The sequence below is a fragment of the Hibiscus syriacus genome, unplaced genomic scaffold (genome assembly GCF_006381635.1).
Source record: "Hibiscus syriacus cultivar Baekdansim isolate YM2019G1 unplaced genomic scaffold, ASM638163v2 tig00003398_pilon, whole genome shotgun sequence".
Taxonomy (NCBI): Eukaryota; Viridiplantae; Streptophyta; class Magnoliopsida; order Malvales; family Malvaceae; genus Hibiscus; species Hibiscus syriacus.
In genome coordinates, this window is record NW_024061969.1 from 1,273,406 (window position 1) to 1,278,871 (window position 5,466).

The following is a 5,466-nucleotide window of genomic DNA, read 5'->3' on the forward strand; positions in this document are numbered from 1 at the left end:
AAAGCTCACTCTATTACTCAACATTGCAAGTTAAAAGAATTATACCAGTGCAACTATCGACTTCAGTAAGGGAGTTATTCCAGCATTACTTGCAGAGTATGGTACATGTGATTAGGGGGCATGTAATTGTATTTTGTTTTATATACGAGTCTGAAAGTCTATTTTATTTCGAATACTAATAACTTTTATTTTGTACTCATAAATGATTTTATGAGTTTTCAAGTTTTAAGAAAAGTTTTAAATTTTTTTGCTATTTTTACGGTGGGTCGCTCCGGTGGCCCTAATGTGACACTCCAGATCGGATCGAGCTATCCGTATCGGTCTGAGGGGGTTACAGTCGACATTAAATATTAGAAATTTAAAGTATAGAGAAGTCATTTTTGTCATTGCTTTATCATCTAGAAAAATTTTCTGAATTTTCGAGTCGATCCGATTATCCGAATTTTTCTCGAACTTTCACACTTTATATTTTTTTAACACAAACTCTGTACAAAAAATCTGAAACCCATAAAAACATCAATCTTGAGGGTAAACTATTCATTTACGAGACCAGGTTATACAATGTTTTAAAATTACACTTTCGTGTCTAAATTTCCAAATTTTATATTTTAGCCAACAAACTTTCAACTTATTCATTTTGGTCACTAACCAAATTTTTTGGGTATTACACTTCCTTAATCCATAGTCCAGCGCACTCCTAGACTCGATTACACTATTTTTTATTGCCTTGGTTTTGAGTATGATTCTCAAACTGATGACCTCAAAGTTGTAAGATTGGTTGCTAATGATCAAGGCATGAGATATTTTAGTCATCCGATCGATCAAGTTAATTTATACTCACTTAAAAGCGATTCATGAAAGGCAATTCCATTTCCTGGGGTTCTTGCTCATAGTTTTTTTTTAATAGTTATGCCAATGGGTTTTATTATTGGCAGACACTTTGGGGTTTTGATCATCTTGTTCTTTCCTTTGATATGGCTAATGAAAAGTTTTTAACTTTACCACTGCCTAAATTTGGTGGAACTTTAGAACAATATTGTTTCCAAATTTTGGACTTCAATGGATTTCTTGGTGCTATTTTTTATCCGAGCGAAGGAACTGATAAATCTTTTCATTTATGGGTTATGAATGGTTCATGGGCTAATCAATTCAATGTTGAATATGTTCCTGGAGTTTATAGGCCTTTGGGGGTTTGGAAAAACGGCGAATTGTTTTTATGATAGGTCTCGATCAAAGCTCTAGAAATTTTATAATGTTCTACTTTGGGTAAGAACAAACCACATAAATTTTGGTTGAAAATTTTCTCCCTTTCTTCTTCACTTCCCGTAGTTAAATAACATTGACAAATAACAACTTTTCGTATTAATTGTATCACGTCTCTAAAAAATAGGATAATGAAAACAAACAAATAAAATAATAACCAACTAATAATAATAACAGAAAATTAAAACACGTTCTATTAATCAGCAGCTAGTGGACCCACGTTTGCACTCCTTCCTTGATGACTCCTATGTGGGTGTTGCATGATGGCTTGTTAATACAAATACTTGAGATTCAACTTAGACACTCTTGTGGATTTTCTTAACCTATCATGTTTCTTGAGAACTCTGATCATGAACTGATGTTGTTTGACCTTTCCACACGAGAGCTTAAAAATCTCAGTATCTATTCTTATCGGGAAGCAATGCAGATTACTGCTTATGTTTAGAGCTTGGTTCCAATAAATGGAAGACAAGCGCACGAGGAGCATATAATACGTCGGCCAGCTAGAGGTGCATCAAATTGATATTGAACACTACGATGGATGGGGAGCTACAACAAAAGAGGAAAGATTTAATGGGATTTGGTCTCTTGATATGCACTGTATCTCAACTATATCATCTTGTGATGTTATCAAATAATGTTGACTTGTTTAGCTTTCTGTTTGCTTTTTGTTCTTTTAGTGGATGAGCCTCGTACGGATTTGCTTAGTTGTTAACTCTTATCTGCAGTTCTATTGACCTGCATATTATGATTTGCAGGTGCATATTAATTTATTCATTAATAATATGGTACGTAGTAAACAAAATCCTTATAAATTTAACTGTTTTATGTAAATATATATGAAACCATGCAATAGTTAGGGATAGAACGAGGAGGGCGGGTGGCGGGAATCGTTCTCCAGAAATTTTCAAATTCTCCTATATTTTAGATTTTTTATGTATATTTTTTATTGATAATTTTTTTGTCGCCCTGAAATTTTATAAGTTCATTTCCTCTAAAATTTTATAAATTTACTCTCGTAGCATAAAATTCTACGTCCGTCTCTGAGTAAATAGCATAAGATGTTAGAATTTGAGAATAAATAGAGATTGTAAAGAAATGACCCTATCAAATTCTAATGAAACTTTATGTCTTTTGATATGGTTAAATTCGATCAATCCATGAATCATGTGTATACATATTTATGATTCAACCCATGCATTTTAAATATGAGTAGACATTTAACACTCAAACATATTGCTAGACTGGTAGTAGGACATGATTGAAATGAAACTGATAATCTAAGGACTTGATTAAAATATTTTACAATTTAGGGTTTAATTTAAAATTTAAATATAATTTTGAGGTGTTTGGTATAATTAGCCCTTAATAGTTGGGTTTGAATATTGTTATACATGTCATAATATAATTGACTATTCATTTTTTTAACACAATCCTTTGCTTTGATTAATTCAATTATGAGACTTATTCCAGGAAATAGTTATACGGTTCTACAGGTTATAAGTAAAGTTCAAAACCTTGTCGAAGCTTTACCTTAGATTTCTTGTGCAACACAAATAACAACAATGGATCAATGTAATTGTGGGAGATATGTTTATGTTATGCTAGACCAACGCCTCCGAATCAGGTTCAGATGATTCAAAACTGTCCACATTGCCAGTGAAAAATGGTGCTATTGTAGGCCCCCTTCCGAACCATGAACACTAGTGTATATTTTCCTAAATAGTCCTCTCCCCTAATAAAAACTTTGAATAATGATTGTTGTAAACCTTCCAAGGCTTGAACTGGTCTCTGTATATTTTTTTGTTCGATCATTATGATATCTAAAATAAATGACTCGTATCGTATTTATTTTTCATTATATGCGAGCCTCATCTTTCGTCTAAACATTGAATGTGATTGTCTTGTTGCTATGGAATGTGGTTCCAACGGTGTTTGTGGTTTGAAGTGGATCTTTGGCTCGAGTGTTTTCTTAGCTTATTTTCTTTAGGGTTAGTTTCATTTTCGTATTTTGTTTTGAAGTAGATTTGGATACTGTTTTATGTTGAGAGGTTAGGTTGGTTCTTGTTACTTTCTTTTGTTATTGTTTCCGTAAACTTTGTATTATTTTGGTTATTAATATAATTTTGAGAACCCTTTTCTCCTCCAGTTGTCTTGATCGAGTTCCGACTTAATTGAAGTATGAGGGATTTTTAATGAGACATATAAAACAATAACAAGAGGATATTGTTGAAGACTTTGTCTAATACGATGAATTCTGAAGACAACACTCAAAAAAGCGAGAAATCATTATGTGATCTTACTAGTTTACATCCAGGGTGTTCGGTTGTGTATTTATCTGGAGATCAAAATAGATAATCAAGTTAAGTTAGGTGAATTAGCCAATTTGGAAGTTGAGATATTTAAAGGTTCCTACTGTTTGAATGGTTGTGGTTATCCTAATCTTGATGAGTTTCACACTTAGGGATGGTCAAAATACTTGAGTCCGACGAGTCTCGACTCAATCTTATATGGACTTTTTTTTTGAAATTTCAAGTTTGGGACAGGATGAGTTATATAATTTATAACTTCAAGTCGGGGTGAAACTATAAAAGTGTTTATAAAAATAAAATTAACTTTAAAATATAAAAGTGTTTAAATTATAAAAATAATAAATAATAAAACAATATATCGATTTAAATCAAACCCATTATTGATATTAGTTTTTCTCGTGTATCTTCATCATCATGCACTAATTAAAAAAATTAACCTGAAATTAGGAAGTAAAAGAAAAATAATGTTTATAATAACATATACTTTCTAATGTTAATTTAATCTTAATCAACCCAAAATTAGGAGACCTACATTTTAAAGTATTTTCTAAAAATAATCAAAACTTTTATAATAAATTTATCTCATCAAATTAGAAGATAATTAGATAAATCTTTGAATAAAATGTTGTTTTGATTGAATCTCATGTTAATTCAGATTCTATAAAACGAAAGTAAAATTTATTACTTTAATAATTATATAAAAAAATCAGGAACCCTTAATTATAAAGGTAAAATATAGAGATAATTAAAAAAATCAAATTTAGAAATTGAGAACGAGTAGAGATTGTAAAATTAATACTTATTTTATTTGCATTAGACATCCCTAAATTATGTATCATACTTTGAATTGGTCCCCAAATTTTAAATGTTCTAATTTACTTCTCAAAGTACTAATATCGTTTCAATTAAGTCCTTCCATAAGCATAGTCATCAACTTGAACATTAACAGAACATATAATAAAAACACGTGGATCAACTTGGCCATAGAAGGTTAGGAAAGAGGGAAATGATGCAATTATGGGCTTTTGTCTCATAGATATTATGATTTTGGAAAGAGGGAAATGATGAAATTATGGGCTTTTGTCTTATAGATATTATGATTTCTCCCTTAAATTTCATGAACAAAATTAATAGAATAAGTAACAATAATAAAAATCTTAAATGCATTTATAGATTTAATAAAATTTATTATTCACAAATGTTAATAGGTCAGATCAAATTTGAATATGAAATTTAATAAAAAAATATTTATTTAATTGTTCATGTTCAGTTAAAATTGAACGAACTAACATGAACATATTTTTGTTCATGTTCTTTTAGTTCATTTAAAGAATTATTTAATTCTAATAAAATAAAATTTGAACTCACTCAAATATGCATGATTGTCACATCTGATATGAATCTTAAACTGAAACTGAAATTGATAATGATTGGTATTGTTTTATTAAATTGTTGACTAGGATTGAGAATTAAATTGTTGACTAGTATTGTTAGTGATTTCAATATTAAACTGAAGGGATTTTGCAAAAAAAAAAAAGGAAAAAAGAAAAGAAAGAAAGAAAAAAAAAAGCATGAGGCTAGAGCTTTTGGATTATTGAATTTGTGATAATTTAGTTATCCTTCAACAACCTGATTAATCTTGAAATCAAAATTTAGGGTTTGAAGTATATATAAGGATCCATTTACACAGTGTAAAATATTTGTAGTTATATACAAATTTAAGACTATTGGATGAGTAGAGATAGCCGAATGAGATTAATTTTTTATTTTTTCATTGAATATCTTCTCATTTTCTATTATTAATCTCACTTTTCTATTTTCACTCATCTAACAATACTAAATCTGTGTAAAATTAAAAAATATTACACTGTGTAATTGGACCCTATCTATA